At 47.6% G+C, this 27,366-nt stretch overlaps 3 long non-coding RNA genes across 3 annotated transcripts; all 3 read right to left on the reverse strand.

The window, feature by feature from the left end:
* Positions 1–461: 461 nt before the first annotated feature.
* LOC139806517 (uncharacterized) lies at positions 462–25,524 on the reverse strand. The gene is made up of 4 exons (XR_011730266.1): positions 23,779–25,524; positions 21,760–21,821; positions 620–671; positions 462–523 (listed from the first exon to the last, which is right to left on the reverse strand). It is a non-coding gene; the product is annotated as an uncharacterized lncRNA (long non-coding RNA).
* On the reverse strand, positions 2,070–2,659 carry LOC139806518 (uncharacterized). The gene is made up of 3 exons (XR_011730267.1): positions 2,486–2,659; positions 2,361–2,412; positions 2,070–2,265 (listed from the first exon to the last, which is right to left on the reverse strand). It is a non-coding gene; the product is annotated as an uncharacterized lncRNA (long non-coding RNA).
* On the reverse strand, positions 18,911–19,641 carry LOC139806575 (uncharacterized). The gene is made up of 4 exons (XR_011730291.1): positions 19,579–19,641; positions 19,445–19,500; positions 19,324–19,364; positions 18,911–19,244 (listed from the first exon to the last, which is right to left on the reverse strand). It is a non-coding gene; the product is annotated as an uncharacterized lncRNA (long non-coding RNA).
* Positions 25,525–27,366: the final 1,842 nt, after the last annotated feature.

The following is a 27,366-nucleotide window of genomic DNA, read 5'->3' on the forward strand; positions in this document are numbered from 1 at the left end:
GTGCGCTTCAGCCATCAACAACCGCTTATACTACGCCCACCGCCTCAAAAGGGCCCCACCCAGTTCCACTCACCTCCTCGATCCAGAGTCGAATGCTGTGTCCACCACTGCTTTGGGCACCTAAAAGACCAAGAGAAAGAGTTACTGTTCTGCTGATCAGTAGCCACCAGCTCCACGAACCCACTCTCTACCACCCCAGCTCACCTTCAATGCTCACCTGGTTCCAAAGGTGGCACGCACAGCACCTGAAACGTAAGGGAAACCTTTAACAGAGTTGATGTTAATACATGGCTGACCCAGCCCACAGCCATCTCACCTTCTCCAACTGTTCCTCAAGACGTGGCTTTGTCACTCCGGCACTGTGTGTGACACCTGCAAAAGTCAAGGCAAAAGGCACACGCCGAGATATTGCCCCAAACACCACCCAGGCCACCGCGACGTCCATCTCCTGCTCCTTTACCTCGGCCTCTCACCCATCTGCCTGCCATCTCTTTGGGGTGCCAAAACGAGGTTAGGAGTGCACCTGAAAAAAAACACAAACAACAAGGGATGTTCGTGACCAACCAATAAAACAACCCCTGAGAATAACTGCTCCTCCAGCCCACCAGCCTTTGCTCACCTTGCCACAGCCACCTCCGGTACCCGTATCCCGCTTCGCTCGCCGCTTCCGCCTTCAAAATGACAACAAACCATAATGCGGTAAAGCAGCCAAAGGAGGCACCTTCCCACCGACTGCACACCCTGACCAACCATCGGATGGCGGCCTCCTCTCCTCCTCCATCTGTTTCTTGATGGCCATTGACACGTGGGATCTGAAAAACAGGATTATGCAAATCACTGGGAAGCTGCTCAGCACCGAGTCGGTCAGTTAATGGCACTTCCCATGGCCCCTGATCCTACACAGCAGGCAGGGCAGCTCCAAACCAAACACTCACAGGCACAGACTGAACAAAGACATAGCCACGTGAGTCACAAGACTTGACCTCAAGATAAAACTCGCAGCAAGAAGAGGGACTCTGGAATCCAAGACTTTTGGGCAATAAGACCTACAGCGATGCGTCTGCAAAGCGAGGGAACGAAGCGACGGATGCCCGAGGAGCCGCCTTCAAGACCTGAGGACGCAAGGATGCGGGGAATGAGTCCAGATGCTGATGCACTTGGCAATGATGTTTCAGAAGATGACAATCAAGAAATCCCAAGTCAAGAGACCGATCTGCAATTTAGACTCGTCGTGCGGAATAACACGCTGCTGATCGGCACCGTGCTGATCAGGAAAGGCTTTGCAGGGAGGATGCCCAAGATGAAGGACTCGCTCCGTGAGGACACAGAGGACCATCAAGGCCTGACGAAGCTCTAAGACAACCAAGACTGGCAACATAAAACACACAGCCCCACACACCAAGGCTGGAGCTGCCCTGCCCATGCTGGAATCATGCTGAAAAGTAACCTGTTCCCTTCACCCACCCAAAGGGGGCTGCTCCCAGACAACCCTCTCCCCTACACTAACTTCAAAACACCACCTGCAATTCCCAACCTCGACTCCTCTGCTCAGCCCCTCCCCACCCACCCCTGGGCCCTCAACTTATCTTCAAGAGCGAGAGCAACACAAAGCCACGGTCAGTAATGAAAACCACATTGTTTAACTGAGATACGCTTCCAGTCGCACGGTTCCTCTTCATCCCCTATATGTAGAAAAGGAAAAAACACAACCCACAGGTCACCCACAGCGCTGGCACAAGTCCCACCTAAGCCAATGCACGCTACTTCTGCTGCACTCACCTCCTCAAGGGAGCCCCATGGTATACCACGCACCTTCTCGTTCCAGAGTTGAACGCTATCACCACGATTGCTTGAGGCACCTGAAACACCAAGAGAAAGAGTTCCTGTTCTGCTGATCAGAAGTCACCAGCCCCATGAACCCCCTCACTACCAACTCAACTCAACTTCGATGCTCATCCGGTTCCAAAGGTGGCACACACAGTGCCTGCAAAAACAAAAGGAAACGTTTAAGTGACTTGATGTAAAATATATGGCTGACCCACCCCACCACCATCTCACCCTCTCCAACCGCTCCTAAATGTGTGTCTTTGTCCCTCCGAGGATGGTTGTGGCACCTGCAAAAGCCAAAGCAAAAGGCACGTGCTGAGGTAGTGCCTCCAACAACAGGCAGCCCACTGTGATGTCCACCTCCTGCCCCTTTACCTCAGCCTCTCACCCATCCGCCTGCCACTCTTGTGGGGTGCCAAAAGTAGGTTTGGAGGACACCTGGAAAACACAAAAAACAGGGGATGCCAATGCCTTCAACGAAAATAAAACACCTGAGAAATAACTGCTCCTCCAGCACGCCAGCCTTTGCTCACCTTGCCAGAGCCACCTCCGGAACAGATATTCTGCTTCCTTGGCTGCTCTCACCTTCAAAAGGACAAACAAACCATAATGGGGTCAGGTAGCCAGGAGAGGGACCTTCACTCCAACACCAACTAACCTTTGGATGGTGCTCTTCTCTCCTCCTGCTCTGTCATGTACATCCTTGTCACATGGGATCTGAAAAATGGTGATACACAAGGCACTAGAACACTGCCCAACAGTGCTGGACTAGTCCTTTAGGGCTCTTCCAAAAAACCCCAAACCTGTAACTCTGGGAAAAGCAGCTCCAAGCCAAACACTCAGACCACTACAAAACACAGCCCTGAAAATCATGAGACTTGGTCTCAAGAGAACACCGAGGAAGAAGAATATCTCTGGGATCCAAGACTGTTGGGCAAGATGACCTACTGCGATGCAGCTGTGAAGCGAGGGGCTGAAGCAACAGATGCCCACCAAGCCGGGCTTCAAGACCTAAGGATGTAGAGAACAAGTGCTCCTCTGCGAAAATCCATGACCAGAGATGCTGATTAATATGGAAAAGTGTTTCAGAATACCACCATCAAGAAACTTCCCAGATGCAAGAATAATCCACGTGTTTAACTTGTCATGAAAGAAAAAGATGCTGCTGACTAGGACTGTGCTGATGAGAGAAGACCTTCCAGGGATGATGCCCAAGATGAGGGACTGGTTCTGCGAGGACAAAGAGGACATTGAGGGATGAGGAAGTTATAAAACACTCAAGACAGACAACACAAAGTACACACCACCACACACAAAGGCTGGAGCTGCCCTGCCCAGGCCAAACCAATGCTGTAAACTCATCTGCCCCCTTCACCTGACCAAAACAAGCTGCTCCCAGACAACCCTCTCCCCGATTCTCACTTCAAAACCACTCCCTGCCGTTCCCAGCTTTGTCCCTTCTGCCCATCCCCAGTCCCTCCACTTATCTTTGGTGGTAGGGGTCCAAAGCCATGGTCATCACAGAAAGACAAAACCATCCACAGGGATATTCCTGCAGCCACACATTTCCCGTTCATCATCTGCTGAAAAAGAAAAAAACAACCAAACAAAAAAAAACACATCACCACACATAATAATTTTCACCAGAAATTCCAACATGAGCCAGCACCAACCTCTTAGAGAAGACCCAGCTTCTCAAGAGTCCTGTGAGGTCTCACCCACCTGCTCATCACAGAATTAGGCACTGCAGGACTCAATGAAGGGCACCTAAAATACACAAAACCACTGTTCGGCTTGAATGAAGTCACTACATACATGAACCTCCTAAATTACCACCCCAGCTTACCTCCAACACTCAGCTCCAAAGGTGACAAAAAACAAACAAAACAAAATAAAACAAATGAAACACACAAAAAAACCCAACAAAAACAACCAACCCCACACCAAAAAAACCCTGGCAAAACAAAGAGAAACACTTAACTGAATTGATATTAAACACCTGGCTGACCTGGCCCACAACCATCTCGCCTGCCCCAACTGCTCCTCTCCACGTGGCTTTGTACCTCCAAGGCAGTGGGTGGCACCTGCAAAAGTCAAAGCAAAAGCCACATGCTGAGATATTGCCCCAATCAACAGGCAGCCCACACCAGCCTTTGCTCAGAAAACTTCAACATCCCTTCTGCAACAACTCCCAACCTCAGCACTTCAGTTCAGTCCCTCAACTTATCTTCCTGAGGGATGGTGGTTTTGGATCTATGTCCAGCAAAACACCACGCTGTCTGACAGGCATGTTCCTCTTCATCACCTGCAACCAGAAAAAAAGGAAAATCAGAAACAGTGTCACCAATAAGGTGCACTTCAGCCATCAACAACCACTTATACTACACCCACCACCTCAAAAGAGCCCCACCCAGTTCCACTCACCTCCGTGATCCAGACTTGAATGCTGTGTCAAACCGGTTGAACGTCCACTGCTTTGGACACCTAGAAGACCAAGAGGAAGAGTTACTGTTCTGCTGATCAGTAGCCACCAGCTCCACGAACCCACTCTCTACCACCCCAGCTCACCTTCAGTGCTGATCCGGTTCCAAAGGTGGCACGCACAGCACCTGAAACGTAAGGGAAACCTTTAACAGAGGTGACGTTAACACGTGACTGACCCAGCCCACAGCCATCTCGCCTTCTCCAACTGCTCCTCAAGACATGGTTTTGTTACTCCAGCACTGTGTGTGACACCTGCAAAAGTCCAAGCAAAAGGCACACGCTGAGATATTGACCCCAACAACACCCAGGCCACTGTGACGTCCATCTCCTGCTTCTTTACCTCGGCCTCTCACCCATCTGCCTGCCATCTCTTTGGGGTGCCAAAACAAGGTTAGCAGCGCACCTGAAAAAAAACACAAACAACAAGGGATGTTCATGACCAACCAATAATACAACACCTGAGAATAACTGCTCCTCCAGCCCACCGGCCTTTGCTCACCTTGCCACAGCCACCTCCGGTACCCGTATCTCGCTTCGCTCGCCGCTTCCGCCTTCAAAATGACAACAAACCATAACGTGGTCAGGTGGCCAAGGGGGGCACCTTTCCACCAACTCCACGCCCTAACCAACCTTTGGGTGGCCGCCTCCTCTCCTCCTCCATCGGATTCTTGCTAGTCATTGACACTTGGGACCTGAAAAACAGGATTAGCAAATCACTGGAAAGCTGCTCAGCACCAAGTCAGTCAGGTTGTGGCGCTTCCCGTAGCCCCTCACCCTACACAGCAGGCAGGGCAGCTCCAAGCCAAACACTCACACCCACAGACCAATATGAGACACAGCCATGTGAGTCACAAGACCTGAGCTCAAGATAAAACTCGCAGCAAGAAGAGGGACTCTGGAATCCAAGACTTGTGGGCAATAAGACCTACAGCGATGCGTCTGCAAAGCGAGGGAATGAAGCGACGGATGCCCGAAAAGCCCCCTTCAAGACCTGAGGACGCACGGATGCGGGGAATGAGTCCCCCTCGGGGAAACTGGATGGACAGAGATCAGATGACAATGCAATTGAGAATGACATTGCAGAAGACAATCATCAAGAAACTTCCAAGTCAAGAGACCGATCTGCAATTTAGACTCGTCGTGCGGAATAACACGCTGCTGATCGGCACCGTGCTGATCAGGAAAGGCTTTCCAGGGAGGATGCCCAAGATGCTGGGCTTGCTCTGTGAGGACACAGAGGACCATCAAGGCCTGACGAAGCTCTAAGACAGCAAAGACTGACAACACAAATCACACAACTCCACACACCGAGGCTGGAGCTGCCCTGCCCATGCTGGAATCGTACAGAAAAGTAACCTGTTCCCTTCACCCACCCAAAGGTTGCTGCTCCCAGACAATCCTCTCCCCTACACTAACTTCAAAACACTACCTGCAATTCCCAGCCTCGACTCCTCTGCTCAGCCCCTCCCCACCCCCTCCCCGGGCCCTCAACTTATCTTTCAGAGAACTGGCATTCCAAAGCCATAGTTAGCCCAGAAAAAAAAAATAGGAGCGGCTCAGGATAATCCTCAACTTGCTAGGTTCCCCTTCACCACCTGCATTTAAAAAAAAAAAATAAATTAATAAAAACAATTACACCACAATACCAAAAAAATGAACCAAAAAACCCACACACACACACATAACCACAACACCAAAACACCTACCAGAATATTCGGCAGTAAGTCCAACATCAGCCAGCCCCGTTCTCTTCCAAATGGCCCAGCTTCTCAGAAGAGCCCTCCGGGGTCCCACTCACCCACGCTTTCCAGGTTTGGGTTAGGGTTCGTCATTCAGGGCAACTAAAAGGCACAAAACTATTGTTCTGCTTGAGAGAAGACACTAGCTCCACAAGCCCTGCACTACCACCTCACCTCCAATGCTCATTCAATTCCTGCAACTTGCTAGCATCATGCCAGGGAGGGACAGGCTCCCATCAGCCACCCAAAGGGCACCGCTTCTGAACAGCTCGCTCCCCTACAGTACCTTTAAAACCCGAGCCAGCGATTCCTAACCTTGACCCCTCTACACAGACCCTCCCCAACCATCCTCCCTTTCTCTTACCTTTCAAACGGCTGGGGCTCTGAAGCATTGGACAGAAAAGTAACCCACATCGGCTGACTGGAATCTTCCCAAAACCACAAAGTTCCTCTTCACCATCTGCAATAACAAACAGCAATGCCAGCAGAAATAGGATATCAGCTAAATACCAACCTCTTCCACAAGCTCCTCATAACCCCCGACTTGCCCTGTTCTGCTTGTGAGATCGAGCCTCCTCGTTACCATCCCGTCTCACCTCCAGCGCTCTTCTGGCTCCAAAGGTGGCACACACAGCTCCTGCAAAAACAAAGGGAAACGCTTACCCGCGTTGAAGTAAAATCTCTGGATGAGCCGGCCCGCAACCGTCTCACCTTCTCTGGCCGCTCCTCAACCCGTGGCTTTGTGTGGCACCTGCAAAAGTCAAAGGAAAAGCACATGCCGAGATAATGCCTAAAACAACAGGCAGCCCACTGTGATATTCACCTCCCGCTTGCTCCTTTACCTTGGCCCCTCGCCCGTCTGCCTGCCAGCCTTGTGGGGTGCCAAAATGAGGTTTGGAGGGCTCCCAAAAAGCACAAAAAGCAGGGGATGCGAATGCCTTCCACAGCAATACAACATCTGAGAAATAACTGCTCCTGCAGCCCACCAACCTTTGGTCTACAGAATGCTGCTCAACACATGGACAATTCCTCTGAGACTCTTCCAAGGGCCCTTGACCCTACAATGTGGGCAGGACAGCTCCAAGCCAAACTCTCACTACTGAGGCCAACCCAATACACAGCGCTGCAAACCACAAGACTCGACCTCAAGAGGAAACTCACAGTCAGATGAATGATTCCAGGATCCAAGACAGCTCGGCTGGAAGACATCCAGGGATGCAACAGTGACGCATGGAGGCTCCATTGTGGCCCCAAGAGTGTCGAACAACATCGCCTTTTAAAGAAGCTACTTTCTAAGCTTAGATGACAGGTAAATGAGAAGCCTGGATTCGAGACCTAAGGACACAGGGAACCGGTCCCAGTTTAAGAAAATCCACAATTAGAGATTCTGATGGAGTTAGGAAGAACATGTCAGAAGACAACCTTTGAGAAAGCTACGATATACAAGACTGTTCCATGTTGTGAATTTGTTATGCAAGACAAAGCATTACTGAATGTGCTGATAAGGTGTTTTAGACCCTAGGGATGGTGCCCAAGGTGCAAGACTTGCTCTGTGAGCACAATGAGGACACTAAGGCTGTAGAAAGCTCTAAGACAACAAAGAAACAGCAGAAACTACACACCAAAACACACAAAGGCTGGAGCTGCCCTGCCCATGTTTGCATCGTGTTGGAATCTAACCTGGTCCCTTCACCTGACCTAAGGGGGCTGCTCCTGGACAGCCTTCTCCCCTACACTAACTTCCAACACCTTTCCTGCAATTCTCAACTTTCCCCCTCCCTGCCCAGCCCTTCCTCACACCTGGTTCCTCTTATCTTTAGGGGGGTTGGCACCTGAAGCCATGGTCAACAAGGAAAGCCACGTCAGGGGGCTAGGATGTTCCTGTAGCCACAAGGTTCCTCTTCATCAGGTGCCATGAAAAAATTTCCAACCAACAGTACCACAAGCAAGTCCCACATCAGTAAACACTGACCTCTTAGAGAACGCTGAACTCCTCCAAAGACCCCCTGGGTGTTCCCCTTTCCCTCTCATTCTAGAGTTGAACACTGCAGGCATTACCACTTGGGGAACCAAAAAATACCAAGATGGAGGAAACAACCACTGCACCAGCCAAAAGCCCCCAGCCCTCCTCCTCTTACCTTGAAGAGCTCCAAGCACACCACAACTGCCAAGCAGACTGAGCCCTTGAGTGGAGGTGCAGGCTTCTATACCCTCCCCAGAGTCCTTTGGGAAAGCCCCCTCATCAACCTGACTGGCCACACCTGGGCTACCCCAACCCCAGCTGGAGCCCTTCAGAGAACATCATCCCCTGCTCCTGCCACAGCTGGGAGCTCAGTCCCCAGGGTCTGCCAACAACCCACAACCACAGCCCCCCACCCCCACTAGGGCACTCTGAAGGCAGGAAAAGGTTCATTTAGGCTTCTCAAAAATCCCAGCAGAGCTGGGAGAAGGCTCAGAGCCAGAGAAAGAGAGAAAAGGCAAGAGAAAAGCATGAGAGAGAGAGGCAGAGAGAGAGAGACAGAGAGAGAGACAGAAAAAGAAGATGGCCTGGGAAAAAAGAAGGCCACAGCCATAGGGGGAGGAGTAGAAGGACAGGGCCACAATGACAAGAAGGCAGCAGGGAACCAAGCCACAATCAGTGCTGCAAATGAGCATCACAACAGCCACTGCCAATCTCTTCAGCACCAGACTCCTCAGATCCCCCACATCCCACCCCTCCCTCCAAGCCCTTCCCCACACATGGTTCCACTTATTTTTCGGGGGGGGTTGGCACCTGAAGCCATGGTCGACAAGGAAAGCCACATCACAGGGCTGGGATGTTCCTGTAGCCATAGGGTTCCTTCACTACATTTTCAAGTCTTTTTTAATTAGGACATGATTGAAGACATGAAGGAAGAGACTCCAATTGCTGTGCACAATCAGAATTGTTGATGGTGTGGCTCACAAGACTTACATACTATCCCAATATCTATTGATTGATCTACAATTTACACATCAAAGTGCTCTTCCTACAAACATAAAAAACCTTATCTACCCGTTCCCACCAGAAGTACTGGGTTTCAGGACATAACATCGTCCAGATAGCAAATTCCTTAAGTTATTAACAGCTCTTTTTTCTTCTTCAGGGTCAGTGAGTGCCTGGGAACCTGCAGCACTCCACACAAGCCTGCTCCTCTGCTGTTCTACAAGGACACACAGTTAAAACTTTTTATTTGTTAAAGATACTTCTACTTAGATTTATCCTTCAAACTCCACTGCGTAGTACAAAACCTAGACTACATAGCCTGGCCCTAGGAAAAGTGCAGTGATGTCACCAGGCATAAGACTTCATAGGGAGGGTCCAACAAGCGTACCTGATGAACTCTATGGGGCACAGCTATATCTATGGGGCAGGCAGGCAGCTGTGGGTCATGCTCACTGGTCAGTGAGGCCAGGTCCCCTGGAAAGCTGTGGGGCAGCAGCCCCACAAATCTAACTCCAGTTCTGCGGGACAGAAAAAATGTCCCTTTGGGTCGGGACACACTCCTTTCAGGTTAAGCCCCACCCTTTTCAGATGGACACTCCCCCATGTGGGGCACACCCAACCCACTTTTGGTGCAGACGCACCTACTTTGGCTTATAGTCTCGCCCTCCTGAATGGACACACCCTCTGAGGGATGCAAACCCCATCCCCTTTGGGTGCAGACACTCCCGCTTTGCCTTAAGCCCCACCCTCAGGGGAGTAAACACTCCCTGTTTTATACAATCCCCACCAACTTTGGCTGTGGACACGACCTTTTGCATTAAGCTCTGCCCTCCTTGGAATAAACACACACAGTGTGATGGAAAACCTCTCCTACTTTGGCTGTGCAAATGCCCCTTTTCCTTATAGCCCCGCTCTCCTGAGTGGACACACCCTCTGTGATTTAAAAACCCTGACCCCGTTCGCTGTGGACATGCCCCTTTTGTGTTAAGTCCCACCTTCCAACCCCTCCAAATTTGGCTGTGGACACACCTCCTTTCCTTATAGTCCCCTTCTCCTGAGTGGACACACCCTCTGTGTTATGCAAACCCCGCCCCATTTGGTGGGGACGCACCCCTTTTATATAAAGCCCCTGTCCTCCTGTATGTGGACACACCCCCTGTAATGGGAACCCCACCGTCATACACACCCCCTTTGCATGAAGCCCTGCCCTCCTGGGAATAAACACTCCCTGTGAAGCAAACCCCGTCTGTGGGTTTTTCGTCTGTGGATTTTTCCGTCTGTGGGTTTTTCGTCTGTGGATTTTTCCGTCTGTGGATTTTTTCGTCTGTGGATTTTTCCGTCTGTGGATTATTTCGTCTGTGGATTTTTTCGTCTGTGGATTTTTTCGTCTGTGGGATTTTTCGTCTGTGGGATTTTTCGTCTGTGGGTTTTGCCGTCTGTGGGGTTTGCCGTCTGTGGGTTTTTCCGTCTGTGGGTTTTTCCCGTCTGTAGGTTTTGCCGTCTGTGGGTTTTGCCGTCTGTGGGTTTTTTCGTCTGTGGGTTTTTGCCGTCTGTGGGTTTTGCCGTCTGTGGGTTTTGCCGTCTGTGGGTTTTTACGGCTTTGCGTTTGACCACAAACCTCGAATCTACCAGCCCTCGGCAGCCATTCTCCAATATTGCTCAAAGGGCCCCAAAATCCGAACGACTGAGACTGCAAAACACGTGCAAAGAGTGACCACTGAAAACTTTGGCTGGCCCTAACCCTCACATGGTACCCCACCCACAGCACCACCAACGATCGGCCTACGGCTTTGCCTTTGACCACAAACCTCGAATCTACCAGCCCTCGGCAGCCATTCTCCAATATTGCTCAAAGGGCCCCAAAATCCGAACGACTGAGACTGCAGAACACATGCAAAGAGTGACCACTGAAAACTTTGGCTGGCCCTAACACTCACATGGTACCCCACCCACAGCACCACCAACGATCGGCCTACGGCTTTGCATTTGACAACAAACCTCGAATCTACCACAGACGGAAAATTCCACAGACGGCAAAATACACAGACGGAAAATTCCACAGACGAGAAAAACCACAGACGGCAAAATCCACAGACGGAAAAATCCACAGACGAAAAAAATCCACAGACGGCAAATCCACAGACGGCAAAATCCACAGACGGCAAAATCCACAGACCGAAAAAATCCACAGACGGAAAAATCCACAGACGGCAAAATCCACAGACGGAAAAAATCCACAGACGGAAAAAATCCACAGACGGAAAAATCCACAGACGGAAAAATCCACAGATGGAAATATCCACAGACGGCAAAACCCACAGACGGCAAAATCCACAGACGGGAAAATCCACAGACGGGAAAATCGACAGACGGAAAAAATCCACAGATGGCAAATCCACAGACGGAAAAAATCCACAGACGGAAAAACCCACAGACGGCAAAATCCACAGACGGCAAAATCCACAGACAGAAAAATCCACAGACGGCAAAATCCACAGACGGTAAAACCCACAGACGGAAAAAATCCACAGACGAAAAAAATCCACAGACGAGGAAAATCCACAGACGGAAAAATCCACAGACGGTAAAATACACAGACGGAAAATTCCACAGACAGAAAATTCCACAGACGGCAAAATCCACAGACGGAAAAAATCCACAGACGGCAAAATCCACAGACGGCAAAATCCACAGACGAGAAAATCCACAGACGGTAAAATCCACAGACGAGAAAATCCACAGACGAAAAAAACCCACAGACGGAAAAAATCCACAGACGGTAAAACCCACAGACGGAAAAAATCCACAGACGGAAAAACCCACAGACGGAAAAATCCACAGACGGTAAAATCCACACACGAGAAAATCCACAGATGGAAAAAATCCACAGACAGAAAAATTCCACAGACGGCAAAATCCACAGACGGAAAAAATCCACAGACGAGAAAATCCGCAGACGGCAAAATCCACAGACAGAAAAATCCACAGACAGCAAATCCACAGACGAAAAAAATCCACAGACGGTAAAAGCCACAGACGGTAAAATCCACAGACGAAAAAAATCCACAGACAGAAAAATTCCACAGACGGCAAAAATCCACAGACGGCAAAAATCCACAGATGGAAAATTGCACAGACGAGAAAATCCACAGACGGCAAAATCAACAGACGGCAAAATCCACAGACGAAAAAAATCCAGAGACGAAAAAAATCCACAGACGAGGAAAATCCACAGACGGAAAATTCCACAGACGGTAAAATCCACAGACGGAAAATTCCACAGACGGAAAATTCCACAGACGGAAAACTCCACAGACGAAAAAATGCACAGACGGAAAATCCAGAGACGGAAAAATCCACAGACGAGAAAATCCACAGACGAAAAAAATCCACAGACGGCAAATCCACAGACGGCAAAATCCACAGACGGCAAAATCCACAGACGGAAAAAATCCACAGACGGCAAAATCCACAGACGGCAAAATCCACAGACGGCAAAATCCACAGATGGAAAAAATCCACAGACGGAAAAAATCCACAGACAGAAAAATCCACAGACAGAAAAATCCACAGACGAAAAAATCCACAGACGGAAAACTCCACAGACGGCAAAACCCACAGACGGCAAAATCCACAGACGGTAAAATCCACAGACGGGAAAATCCACAGACGGAAAAAATCCACAGATGGCAAATCCACAGACGGAAAAACCCACAGACGGCAAAATCCACAGAGGGAAAAATCCACAGACAGAAAAATCCACAGACGGCAAAATCCACAGACGGTAAAACCCACAGACGGAAAAAATCCACAGACGAAAAAAATCCACAGACGAGGAAAATCCACAGACGGAAAAATCCACAGACGGTAAAATACACAGACGGAAAATTCCACAGACAGAAAATTCCACAGACGGCAAAATCCACAGACGGAAAAAATCCACAGACGGCAAAATCCACAGACGGCAAAATCCACAGACGGAAAAAATCCACAGACGGTAAAATCCACAGACGAAAAAAATCCACAGACGGAAAAAATCCACAGACGAAAAAAATCCGCAGACGGAAAATTCCACAGACCGAAAAATCCACAGACGACAAAATCCACAGACGGCAAAATCCACAGACGGCAAAATCCACAGACGGAAAAATCCACAGATGAAAAATCCACAGACGGAAAAATCCACAGACGGAAAATCCACAGACGAAAAAATCCACAGACCGAAAAATCCACAGACGAAAAAATCCACAGACGGAAAAAATCCACAGACGGAAAAATCCACAGACGGAAAAAATCCACAGACGAGAAAATCCACAGACGGAAAAATCCACAGACGGAAAATTCCACAGACGAGAAAATCCACAGACGGCAAAATCCACAGACGGAAAAATCCACAGACGAAAAAAATCCACAGACGGCAAATCCACAGACGGCAAAATCCACAGACCGAAAAAATCCACAGACCGAAAAATCCACAGACGAAAAAATCCACAGACGGAAAAAATCCACAGACGGAAAAAATCCACAGACGGAAATATCCACAGACGGCAAAACCCACAGACGGCAAAATCCACAGACGGGAAAATCCACAGACGGGAAAATCCACAGACGGAAAAAATCCACAGATGGCAAATCCACAGACGGAAAAAATCCACAGACGGAAAAACCCACAGACGGCAAAATCCACAGACGGCAAAATCCACAGACGGTAAAACCCACAGACAGTAAAACCCACAGACGGAAAAAATCCACAGACGAAAAAAATCCACAGACGAGGAAAAATCCACAGACGGTAAAATCCACAGACGGCAAAAATCCACAGACTGAAAAATCCACAGACGAAAAAATCCACAGACGGAAAAAATCCACAGACGGAAATATCCACAGACGGCAAAACCCACAGACGGCAAAATCCACAGACGGGAAAATCCACAGACGGGAAAATCCACAGACGGAAAAAATCCACAGACGGCAAATCCACAGACGGAAAAAATCCACAGACGGCAAAATCCACAGACGGCAAAATCCACAGACAGAAAAATCCACAGACAGAAAAATCCACAGACGGTAAAACCCACAGACGGAAAAAATCCACAGACGAGGAAAATCCACAGACGGAAAAATCCACAGACGGTAAAATCCACAGACGGAAAAATCCACAGACAGAAAATTCCACAGACGAGGAAAATCCACAGACGGAAAATTCCACAGACGGAAAAATACACAGACGGCAAAATCCACAGACGAGAAAATCCACAGACGGTAAAATCCACAGACGAGAAAATCCACAGACGAATAAAAATCCACAGACGGAAAAAATCCACAGACGAAAAAAATCCGCAGACGGAAAATTCCACAGACGGAAAAACCCACAGACGGAAAAAATCCACAGACGGCAAAATCCACAGACGGCAAAATCCACAGACGAAAAAATCCACAGATGAAAAAATCCACAGACGGAAAAATCCACAGACGGAAAATCCACAGACGAAAAAATCCACAGACGAAAAAATCCACAGACGGCAAAATACACAGAGAGAAAATTCAACAGACGAGAAAATCCACAGACGGCAAAATCCACAGACGGCAAAATCCACAGACGAAAAAAATCCACAGACGGCAAATCCACAGACGGAAAAATCCACAGACCGAAAAAATCCACAGACGGAAAAATCCACAGACGGCAAAATCCACAGACGGAAAAAATCCACAGACGGAAAAATCCACAGACGGAAAAATCCACAGACGGAAATATCCACAGACGGCAAAACCCACAGACGGCAAAATCCACAGACGGGAAAATCCACAGACGGAAAAAATCCACAGATGGCAAATCCACAGACGGAAAAAATCCACAGACGGAAAAACCCACAGACGGCAAAATCCACAGACGGCAAGATCCACAGACAGAAAAATCCACAGACGGCAAAATCCACAGACGGTAAAATCCACAGACGGAAAAAATCCACAGACGAAAAAAATCCACAGACGAGGAAAATCCACAGACGGAAAAATCCACAGACGGTAAAATCCACAGACGGAAAATTCCACAGAAAGAAAATTCCACAGATGAGAAAATCCACAGACGGAAAATTCCACAGACGGAAAAATACACAGACGGCAAAATGCACAGACGAGAAAATCCACAGACGGTAAAATCCACAGACGAGAAAATCCACAGACGAGAAAATCCACAGACGAAAAAATCCACAGACGGAAAAAATCCACAGACGAAAAAAATCCACAGACGGAAAATTCCACAGACGGAAAAAATCCACAGACAGAAAAATCCGCAGACGGCAAAATCCACAGACGGTAAAATCCACAGACGAAAAAATCCACAGACGGTAAAATCCACAGACGGCAAATCCACAGACGGTAAAATCCACAGACGGTAAAATCCACAGACGGTAAAATCCACAGACGAAAAAAATCCACAGACAGAAAAATTCCACAGACGGAAAAAATCCACAGACGGAAAAAATCCACAGACGGAAAAAATCCAGAGACGGAAAAAATCCACAGACGAGAAAATCCACAGACGAGAAAATCCACGGATGGAAAAAATCCACAGACGGAAAAATTCCACAGACGGCAAAATCCACAGACGGAAAAATCCAGAGACGGCAAATCCACAGACGGAAAAAATCCACAGACGGTAAAATCCACAGACGGTAAAGTCCACAGACGAAAAAAATCCACAGACGGAAAAATTCCACAGACGGCAAAAATCCACAGACGGCAAAAATCCACAGACGGCAAAAATCCACAGACGAGAAAATCCACAGACGGCAAAATCCACAGACAGAAAAATCCACAGACGGCAAATCCACAGACGAAAAAAATCCACAGACGGTAAAAATCCACAGACGAGAAAATCCACAGATGGAAAAAATCCACAGACGGAAAAACCCACAGACGGCAAATCCACAGACGGAAAAACCCACAGACAGCAAAATCCACAGACAGAAAAATCCACAGACAGAAAAATCCACAGACGGCAAAATCCACAGACAGCAAAATCCACAGATGAAAAAAATCCACAGACGAAAAAAATCCACAGACGAGGAAAATCCACAGACGGAAAATTCCACGGACGGTAAAATCCACAGACGGAAAATTCCACAGACGGAAAATTCCACAGACGGAAAATTCCACAGACGGAAAATTCCACAGACGGAAAATCCACAGACGAAAAAAATCCACAGACGGAAAATTCCACAGACGGAAGAACCCACAGACTGAAAAATCCACAGACGAAAAAAATCCACAGACGGCAAATCCACAGACGGCAAAATCCACAGACGGAAAAAATCCACAGACGGCAAAATCCACAGACGGCAAAATCCACAGACGAAAATTCCACAGACGGAAAATTCCACAGACGGAAAAAATCCACAGACGGAAAAATCCACAGACGGCAAATCCACAGACGGAAAAAATCCACAGACGGAAAAATCCACAGACGGCAAAAATCCACAGACGGCAAAAATCCACAGACGGTAAAATCCACAGACGGCAAAAATCCACAGACGGAAAAATCCACAGACGGAAAAAATCCACAGACGAGAAAATCCACAGACGGAAAAATCCACAGACGGAAAATTCCACAGACGGAAAAAATCCACAGACGGTAAAATCCACAGACGGAAAAATCCACAGACGGCAAAATCCACAGACAGAAAAATCCACAGACGAGAAAATCCGCAGACGGAAAAATCCACAGACGAGGAAAATCCACAGACGGAAAAATCCACAGACAAGAAAATCCACAGACGAAAAAATCCACAGATGAAAAAATCCACAGACGAGGAAAACCCACAGACGGAAAAAATCCACAGACGGAAAAATCCACAGACGGCAAAATCCACAGAGGTAAAATCCACAGACGAAAAAATCCACAGACGGAAAAATCCACAGATGGAAATATCCACAGAGGTAAAATCCACAGACGAAAAAATCCACAGACGAAAAAATCCACAGACGGTAAAATCCACAGACGGAAAAATCCACAGACGGAAAAATCCACAGACAAAAATCCACAAACAGAAAAATCCACAGACGGCAAAATCCACAGACGGAAAAAATCCACAGACGGAAAAATCCACAGACGGAAAATCCACAGACGGCAAAATCCACAGACGAAAAAATCCACAGACGGAAAATTCCACAGACGGAAAAAATACACAGACGGAAAAAATACACAGACGGAAAAAATACACAGACGGCAAAATCCACAGACGAGAAAAATCCACAGACGAGAAAAATCCACAGACGGCAAAATCCACAGACGGCAAAATCCACAGACGGTAAAATCCACAGACGGTAAAATCCACAGATGGTAAAAATCCACAGACGGCAGAACCCACAGACGGCAGAACCCACAGACGGCAAAACCCACAGACGGAAAATCCACAGACGGCAAAATCCACAGACGGCAAAATCCACAGACGGCAAAATCCACAGACGGAAAAATCCACAGACGGAAAATCCACAGACGGAAAAAATCCACAGACGGAAAAATCCACAGACGAGGAAAATCCACAGACACGGAAAATCCACAGACGGAAAAATCCACAGACGGCAAAATCCACAGACGAAAGAATCCACAGACGGAAAAATCCACAGACGGAAAAATCCACAGACGGCAAAATCCACAGACAGAAAATTCCACAGACGGAAAAAATCCACAGACGAATAAAATCCACAGACGAATAAAATCCACAGACGGAAAATTCCACAGACGGCAAAAATCCACAGACGAGAAAATCCACAGACGAAAAAATCCACAGACGGAAAATTCCACAGACGGAAAAAATACACAGACGGAAAAATCCACAGATGGCAAAATCTACAGACGGTAAAATCCACAGACGGAAAAATCTACAGACAGTAAAATCCACAGACAGCAAAAGCCACAGACGGTAAAATCCACGGACGGAAAAATCAACAGACGGAAAAACTCACAGACGGAAAAATCCACGGACGGAAAAATCCACAGATGGAAAAATCCACAGACGGAAAAATCCACAGACGAGAAAATCCACAGACGGAAAAACCCAGAAACGGAAAAATCCACAGACGGAAAAATCCACAGACGGCAAAATCCACAGACGGAAAATTCCACAGACGAGAAAATCCACAGACGAGAAAAATCCACAGACGAGAAAAATCCACAGACGGCAGAACCCACAGACGGCAATATCCACAGACTGCAAAACCCAGAGACGGCAAAACCCACAGACGGCAAAATGCACAGACGTCAAAATCCACAGACGTCAGAACCCACAGACGGCAGAACCCACAGACGGCAAAACCCACAGACGGCAGAACCCAAAAACGGCAGAACCCAGAGACAGCAGAACCCACAGATGCCAAAACCCACAGACGGCCGAGCCCACAGACGGCCGAACCCACAGACGGCAGAACCCACAGACGGCAGAACCCACAGACGGCAAAACCCACAGACATCAGAACCAACAGACGGCAGAACCCACAGATGGCAGAACCCACAGACGGCAAAACCCACAGACGGCAGAACCCACAGACGGCAGAACCCACAGACGGCAGAACCCACAGACGGCAAAACCCACAGACGGCAAAACCGCACATGGAAAACACCAATGGAACCACAGACAGTAATGCAGCCTATTTTGGTGCACTTGAGTAAAAAAATAGAGTAACAACTCAGACACCAGGTCAAGTACGGCGCGACACCAGGTCAAGTACGGCGCGACACCAACATGAGCCACACTGTACAATGCAGTAAATGTTCTAATACAGAAATACAAGGAGGGACTGAAGACACAGAACCTAGCACCTTTGTGGCACGTGGCCACAAAGCCATGGCAATTCAATTACAAAACTTTGCAAGGCACTGAGAACTAAATCACGCATACAATGTATATCTGGAGACCTACAGTACAAAGTCAGTATACTGCCAAACAGCAGATACAGAGCCCTACAAAACCAAACACCAGAACAACACATTTGTTACCTGATGGGCTTTGAGACTGAAACCCTGAAGGAGGCACAGATGAAATACAACATAGCGCTGCCGTGGAAACACAGTTTGCTAGACAAAAAGGCGCAGGTTCGGATGGTCTCCCCGAAGACGGTTCTCCATAAACCGTGCAGAATCCTAGGGCGTCCTGTCTACCGGCACCGACTGTCCCACAGCACGCCCTCCTCAGACAACACGCTCATCGGAGACGCCGTGCTTCTGTCACCTAGAAGACCAAGAGACAAAATTACTGTTCTGCTCTGTAAAACGATCCTCGTCATTCCCACCACTCCACCTCACCTCACCTCAAATGCTCAGCCAAGTCCAACAATGGCCAGGACAGCATCTGCAAAAAAAAAAAAGGCAAATGCTTTAGCGAGTGGTCAAGGACTTTGATCTTACTGAAAGAGCTTACTAGCATCTCACCTTCTTAAGCAGTTGATGGGTGTACTTCCTGACACCTCAATGGCTCTACAGGGCACCTGAAAAGAACAAGGCAATTTGTAATATACTGCTGCTTCTAACAAAACCCTCCCAGAGAATTGCCCAATCTCCTTTACCTTAATCCTTTGCCAGATGCCCCTCAGGCATGTTAGTCTGAACTGGATACCGAGGCACCACCTGAAAAAATACACAGGTAATGTTTTTTACTTCAATACTACTCATAACATTTAACACTTCCAGCAGGCAATTTCACAGTGCTCACCTTCCAAAGGTCATGTCCCATTGAGATGAACTGCCTGCTCTACACAGCTTTGCAGCCTAAAAAAAAAAAAAAAAAAAAAAAGAAATCCATTAATGATACTCAGAGCAACTACATCCACCTGCCCTGTGACAGACTTCACCAAGCCTTGCTATGACATTCAGCTACCCACCTGCTTTGCTTTTTGTTCCATGTCCTGGACTTCTGCATCTGTAAGAAATAAATCAAACTAATCTCAGGGATTCTAATAAATATTGAAAGCACCTCCCCCCCAACACCAAACACTGACTAACCTTCAGGTGGCATCTTTCTCTCCTCCTCCAGCCTTTTCCTGCTCGTCTTTGTCACACAGCATCTGAAAAACAGTATTATGCAAGTCACTGAAATGCTGCTCAACAGCTGGAATATTCCCTTAGGGCTCTTCCAACAAACCCTGACCCTACAACTCCAGGCAGGGCAGCTCCAAACCAAACACTCAAACAAACTCAAGACACAACCCTGCAAACCATGAGACTATGTCAAGAGACCACCAAGCAAAAAGCATCTCTCCGGCATCCAAGACTGCTTGGCAAGAAGACCTACAGCAATGTGACTGCGAAGCTAGGAAATGAAGGGATGGATGCCAAAAAACATGGTCTTCAAGACCTGAGGACACAAGGATGTGGGGATCGATTCCCACTCTGGGAAAATCTACGACCAGAGATGCTGATGCAGGTGGCAATGATGTTTCAGAAGATGACCATCAAGAAGCTTCCAAGATGAAAGACCGATCTATGGTTTACATTTGTCACACAAGAAAAAGATGCTGCTGATCAGCACCGTGCTGACCAGGAAATGCTTTCCAGGGACGATGCCCAAGATGCGAGACTTGCTCTGTGAGGTCACACAGAAGACCGTCAAGGCCTGAGGAAGCTCTGAGACAAAGACAGACAACACAAAACACACAACCCCAGACACCAAGGCTGGAGCTGCCCTGCCTACACTAGCATCGAGCGGGAAACTAACTTGCTCAGCTTAGCCACGCAAAGGGGGCTACTCCCAGACAGCCCCCTCCCAGAAAGCAACTTCAAAATCCCTCCGGCAACTCCCAACCTCAACCCCTCAACAATTCAGTCCCTCGACTTATCTTTCCGAGAGCTGGGGTTCTGAATCTATGTCCAGCAGCAAATACCACTCCATCTGACAGGCATGTTCCTTCAGTACACATGTTCCTGTTCACCATCTGCATTCAGGAAAAAAAAAAAAAAAGGAAAAAATCAGAATCCATGTCACCAGTTAGGACCGCTTCAGCCATCTCCAAACACTTACACCACAAAAAAGAGGCCTCAGAAGAGTCCCACAGCATTCTTCTCCCCTTCTTGATCCAGAGTTCAATCCTATCTCCACCACTGCTTTGGGCACCTAAAAGAACAAGAAAAAGAGTTACTGTTCTGCTGATCAATCATCACGAGCTCCATGAACACCTTCTCTACCACCTCACCTTCAATGGTCATCCATTCTCAAAGGTAGGAGACACACCGCCTGCAAAAAATGAGGAAACATTTAACCGAGTTGACATAAAACACGTGAACGACTCTGCCCACAGCCATCTCACCTTCTCCAACTGTTCCTCAAGACATGGTTTTGTCACTCTGGCACTGTGTGTGACACCTGCAAAAGTCAAAGCAAAAGGCACACGCTGAGATATTGCCTCCAACAACACCCAGGCCACTAGGACATCCGTCTCCTGCTCCATTACCTTTGCCCCTCGCCCATCTGCCTGCCATCTCTTTGGGGTGCCACAATGAGGTTAGGAGGGCACCTGAAAAAAAAAAAACAAACCACAAAACAACAAGGGATGCTCATGACCAACCAATAATACAACACCTGAGAATAACTGCTCCTCCAGCCCACCGGCCTTTGCTCACCTTGCCACAGCCACCTCCGGTGTCCGTATCCAGCTTCACTCGTCGCTTCTGCCTTCAAAATGACAACAAACCATAATGTGGTCAGGTAGCCAAGGGAGGCAGTTTCCCACCAACTGCACACCCTGACTAACCTTAAGCTGGTTCCCTTGTCTCCTCCTCCATCCATTTCTTGCTCATCCTTTACTTGTAGGATCTGAAAAACAGAATTACTCAAGTTACCAGACCGCCACTCAACACCGAGTTGGTCAGGTTGTGGTGCTTCCCGTGGCCCCTCATCCTACACAGCAGGCAGGGCAGCTCCAAGCCAAACACTCACATGCACAGACTGACCCGAGACACAGCCATGTGAGTCACAAGACTTGACCTCAAGATAAAACTTGCAGCAAGATGTGGGACGCTGAAATACAAGACTTGGGCAATAAGACCTACGGCGATGCGTCTGCAAAGCGAGGGAACGAAGCGACGGACGCCCGAGATGCCGCCTTCAAGACCTGAGGATGCAAGGATGTGGGGAATGAGTCCCCCTCAGGGAAACTGGATGGACAGAGATCAGATGACAATGCAATTGAGAATGACATTGCAGAAGACAACCATCAAGAAACTTCCAAGTCAAGAGATCGATCTGCAATTTTGACTTGTCATGCAGAAGATGCTGCTGATCAGCACCATGATGATCAGGAAAGGCTTTGCAGGGATGATGCCCAAGATGCAAGACTTGTTCTGTGAGGACACACAGAAGACCATCAAGGCCTGAGGAAGCTCTAAGACAAAGACAGACAACACAAAACACACAACCCCAGAAACCAAGGCTGGAGCTGCCCTGCCCACACTAGCATCGTGCTGGAAACTATCAAGCAGCAAACTATCAAGACCATCAAGACCGGAGGAAGCTCTAAGACAAAGACAGACAACACAAAAAACACAACCCCACACACCAAGGCTGGAGCTGCCCTGCCCACCCTAGCATTGTGCTGGAAACTAACATGCTATATTCACCCACTCAAAGGGGGCTGATTGTAGACAGCCCTCTCCCAGATGCCATCTTCAAAATCCCTCCTGCAACTCCAAGCTTCAGCCCCTCTGCAACCAAGTTCCTGTACTTAGCTTTCAGAGGGCTGAGGGTCTAAATTTATGCCCAGCAACAAAACCACGTTGTCTGACTAGCATGTTCCTGCAGTTTTAAGGTTCCTCTTCAACAACTTCATTTAAAAAAAAAAAAAAAAAAAAAAAAAAAAAAGAAAGAGAGGAAAGAACAAGTGGGGTGGGTCACAGATATGGACTCACAAAGTCTCCTGAAAGACTCAGAGGGGTGAGAGCTCTGCAACAAAGCTAAAAGTGTACTAAAGGCAATCTGGAAGGCAGCGTTCTGTTAGAGGGGGCATTTTTGGATCGAAGACACTGAAGAAAGCTGAGGGGCACAAGCAGCAGTCTGGAGGGGATTTTAATAGAGTACAGGTGTCCCTGGGATGTTGGGAACTGAATGACAGACGGCGTCAGAAGAGCTTCTCGTGGAGCGAAAAAGGAGTAGAATGCGCAACGGAGCCGGAAGGTGGCTGTGGGACGCCGACAGGGGGTGTGAGGTTGGCCTCCGGAGGTGTGGTGGTGAGAGAAGGGTGCTGTGAGAGAGGTAAAAGGCAGCTCTGGGACACGAGGAAAAACTCTATGTGTTCAGTTGATGTACAGATGTCTTTGGGGGCTGAGTGACTTAACAGATGTTTAAGATCACAACAAGGAAGGGTTCTGGGGTGCAAAGAGAGCCTGAAGAAAGATTCTGTCTCAGTAAGAGAGCTAAAAAGAGCACCACAGAGATCGAAGGGTGTGGGGCGGCGTGAGGATGGTCTCGTAAGGAGCGGTGCCCTGAATGAGAGGGCTCTGATGGGCAATAACGTTGAAGAAGAGTCCGGGAAGACCCTCTGGCAGAGTCTTGAGGGGGAGACTGGATCCCCATCTCTTTCTGAATGATTCCTCGGAGAGGACCCTGGGTGTGACTGGATGTGGTCTTTGCCCCTGGCAGTAAAGTGGAGTTCATACTCTCCAACTCTGCCCCAGAGTTGGTGTATTTTATCTCTGCCTTTTAATACCTCACCACCTGTCCGCATGATCTGCATGATCCCCCATTGAATAAAGGGTGTCTTTAAAATGCATCTTACCCCAGGGTGATTGGTCTCTTGTCTCTTCTGCATGTGCCTTTGATTTCACTGGTTGTTCCATCTGCACCTGAAGTTCTGATGGTTTGCCGCCATCTCCAAACAGATTGATCCGTTTGCTTCCTGGTCTCCATATGGAACTCTAGTTCCTGAAATTCAGCTTTCATTTTGCCGTCTCCATGTCCTGTGGACTTGTCTGGCTCTCAAGGGGGGAGGGGCTTGCTGCGCTGCTTTTCTATTAGTCTGCCCTTAGTGTTTCACGTGGCATCGGTTTCACTAGATTTCAAGGACAGTTGAGAGTGTCCTGAGGTCTATATAGGTCTGCTACTTAATATGATACTTTGCCAGATGGGCAGGGTCAGCGCAAAAGACACAGGCACCCAAATAAAGAAGTTAGTTTATATTTACTGATGTATTAAATTATAAGAGAACAAGTGCAGAAACAAACAACAAAACTGAAGTGCGATAGCAAAGTCAAAGCAAAACACAGCAACTCATCTAATTGTTACTATACACATGCAGCGATAGAGAGTAAGAAAGACGTGTCGCCGATTGCCGTAATGATTCGACTTTGCCTGGATCTGCGGTTGCTGGGGAGCCCTGGTTGTTATGAGCACACGGAGAAACCTTCCCAGCAGTTGGGAAATCCTACACGGTGCGTCCTCTTGTAGGTGAGGACGCCAGAAAGGGTCCAGTTTTTCTAGTATCCCGTTGCTGCTAGTCCAAAGGACTTGCGCTGTTCTTAACGTGAAAACATCTGGTCTTACGCCCCCTAACGACCGAAACCGGGGCCTGGCTGGGGCCGAAGTTGCAGGTTGTAGGGCTGCCTAAACTATCTCCCCTAGACATCTTACTGGTGGTTACCTAAAATATCTGCCCGGACAATTCAGCATATTGGCTGCTTTTGCACCCTCTCATGGTTTCAAAAAAATTTCTCAGAATGGGGAGGGTAAGCTACTGTTTTCACAAGCCATTTTCCTCCTACATATTTAGCTGATCTCCCAGTAAACCAAATGTGCTCTGTCTCAGGATGAGTTAATAGATCCAAGGTTTTTCCAAACCTCATTAAAGATTTATTTTTTACTCCAAAATCAGTGTTTAGTTCTTGATTATTCATGGGGGACAGTGGCTAGCTGCTAGTGGAAGGCAGCCACACCATAGCCTCCCACTTTGGCTCTATCTTGAATATACTCGACCCATTGCATGATAGGAATTATGGCAGACAGAGCCGCTTTATGTCCTACTGTGAGTTGTTCTAGTTCTAGCGCAGCCCAAAAACGTGCTAATAACTCTCAAAGTGTAGTTGTTTTCTGCTTCTGGTAATTTTCTCCCCTGGGCTCCAAGTTCTGTGTAACCCATTTACAGATATGTTTGAGACCTCTTCTCCTTATTTGTGAGGATCGTAAATCCAAAACCTTTTGTTAAGCCTCTTCTGTTAATTCCAAATCAGCCTGCTGTTCACTTCTGCAAACTCACACTTTTCCCTTGTTACCTCACATAACAGGGTCACGATTGGTCCTATGTGTCAGATGCGCTGTCTCCAAAAACGAAACAATCCGATGACTGCTAAGAATTGAACACCCCAATACACACTGCCACGCACTGAATATAAGAAGATACAAAAACATTGACCGGCAGTCGGGCATCTTTTGAGCGAAAAACTACAAATGAGTCTCCGGAAGTCGGCCATTTTGTTACCGGAAGTCGGCCATCTTTTTAGCGGAAAACTACAAATGAGTCTCCGGAACTCGGCCATTTTGTTACCGGAAGTCGGCCATCTTTTTAGCGAAAAACTACAAATGAGTCTCCGGAAGTCGGCCATTTTGTTACCGGAAGTCGGCCATCTTTTTAGCGGAAAACTACAAATGAGTCTCCGGAACTCGGCCATTTTGTTACCGGAAGTCGGCCGTCTTTTTAGCGGAAAACTACAAATGAGTCTCCGGAACTCGGCCATTTTGTTACCGGAAGTCTGCCGTCTTTTTAGCAAAAAAACTAGACATGAGGACTCTGGAAGTCCGCCATTTTTTTAATCAAAAAACTATAAACGACTGTCCGGCGGTCGGACAAACCAAAATTTAAAAACTTTAGAGTCCCTTTCGTCCCCAGTAACCCCCAATGGTCCCTGATCGTAGAAACACACCCTCTCGAAGAGCAGAGACTCCCCTCATCTTTGCCAAAGCGTCCCTATTTTCTTACTTCACAGCTTCATTTAATCAGTCGTTTTGGAAGGAACCCTCAAAGAGCATGTGATGCAGCCCTTCTAGGTAATACGATGGATTCTATGTCTTACCACTTTCTACAATGGGAAAATCGACCCCTTTCCTGAGAAACCATTCCAATACTTTACTGTCCTCCTGGTGAAAAATGTATTTATGTCCAATCAGAATGTCACCATTACCTCTTATCCATTAAGCCAAAAAGAAAAAAGAGAAAACAGTGAGCAGCTGACTGACCCGATGCTTGTGGTTACAGGAGGACAAAAATTCAGCTGAGTAATGGGGGACATCTGGTTGCTAAAGCTCCAAAATAGTGCGTTTGGCCGTTTCCAGTTGCTGGAGGACTGGTGTCTCTCAGGAAGCCAGCAATTGTTTACATACCCATTTACACATGTATCAGCTTAGACCCATATATCAGCTTTGATACACTCACACAGACTCCCTGGAGCAAATGTTCCCAGTCCCTCCTGGCTCCAGATTCCCCATCACCTCTACCCCAGGCAGTCTGACAGCCTTCACAGCCCTTTACCTGTACCTGATGTAACTCCAGTGCTTAAAACACATGTATAAAGACTAATACATTATAAAGACTAATAGGCAAGATTTTTCATTGCATTTGTAACAAAGCAACACTTGCTGGGGGCAGAAAAAGCTTCAATCCTTTCTTACTCCTCTGCTGGGGTAGAGAACCCTGTATGGCTGCCTCTACTTGTATCAGAAGAGACACCCACAACGCAGCACTAGCAGCCCTACATCCTGCTTAGACAGCAAAGCTGAAAGGAAAAAATGACTCCTGAAAGTGAAAAAATAAATTCAGCATCTGCTCATGAGGTGTGCACATATTTACACATATCCTATTTAAATATATAGGCAAATATTTCACTTCCTTTTTGCATTCATGTAATTTGTACAGTTGTTAACTGATACCATTACATTTTTCATCTCCAACACAGGGACAATTTGACCAAAAATGTGTTACACAACTGGGAGGGAGAGCTGCCCAAAGGAGATGCTACCAAGCCACCAGGGAAAGGCCCCATTTAGAGAGAGACAGAAACAAAGTACTTCAGAGCCCTCCATCGAAACATAAGCAAAAGATACCTGCAGCATCCAGCTGTCTCTCTGTTCGAAGATTTTAGAACAAATAATTAAACTAGGTAATATGAGCTATAAGGTATTATGGGGCCGTTACAGTCTATACAATGCAGTTGTCACAGTTTAACACCAGCCCAATAATTAAACTGAGTAACAGATTCTCTATTAATCCATCTTTCCTCCCTGATAAAGAAAGGAGAGAGAATAAGGGAGAGAGACTTATGGGTTGGAAACTGAATTACAGAGCTGTAATGAAACAGTAATGATAAAAAGGAAAAAT

The sequence above is a fragment of the Heliangelus exortis genome, chromosome 22, assembly GCF_036169615.1.
Source record: "Heliangelus exortis chromosome 22, bHelExo1.hap1, whole genome shotgun sequence".
Classification (NCBI taxonomy): domain Eukaryota; kingdom Metazoa; phylum Chordata; class Aves; order Apodiformes; family Trochilidae; genus Heliangelus; species Heliangelus exortis.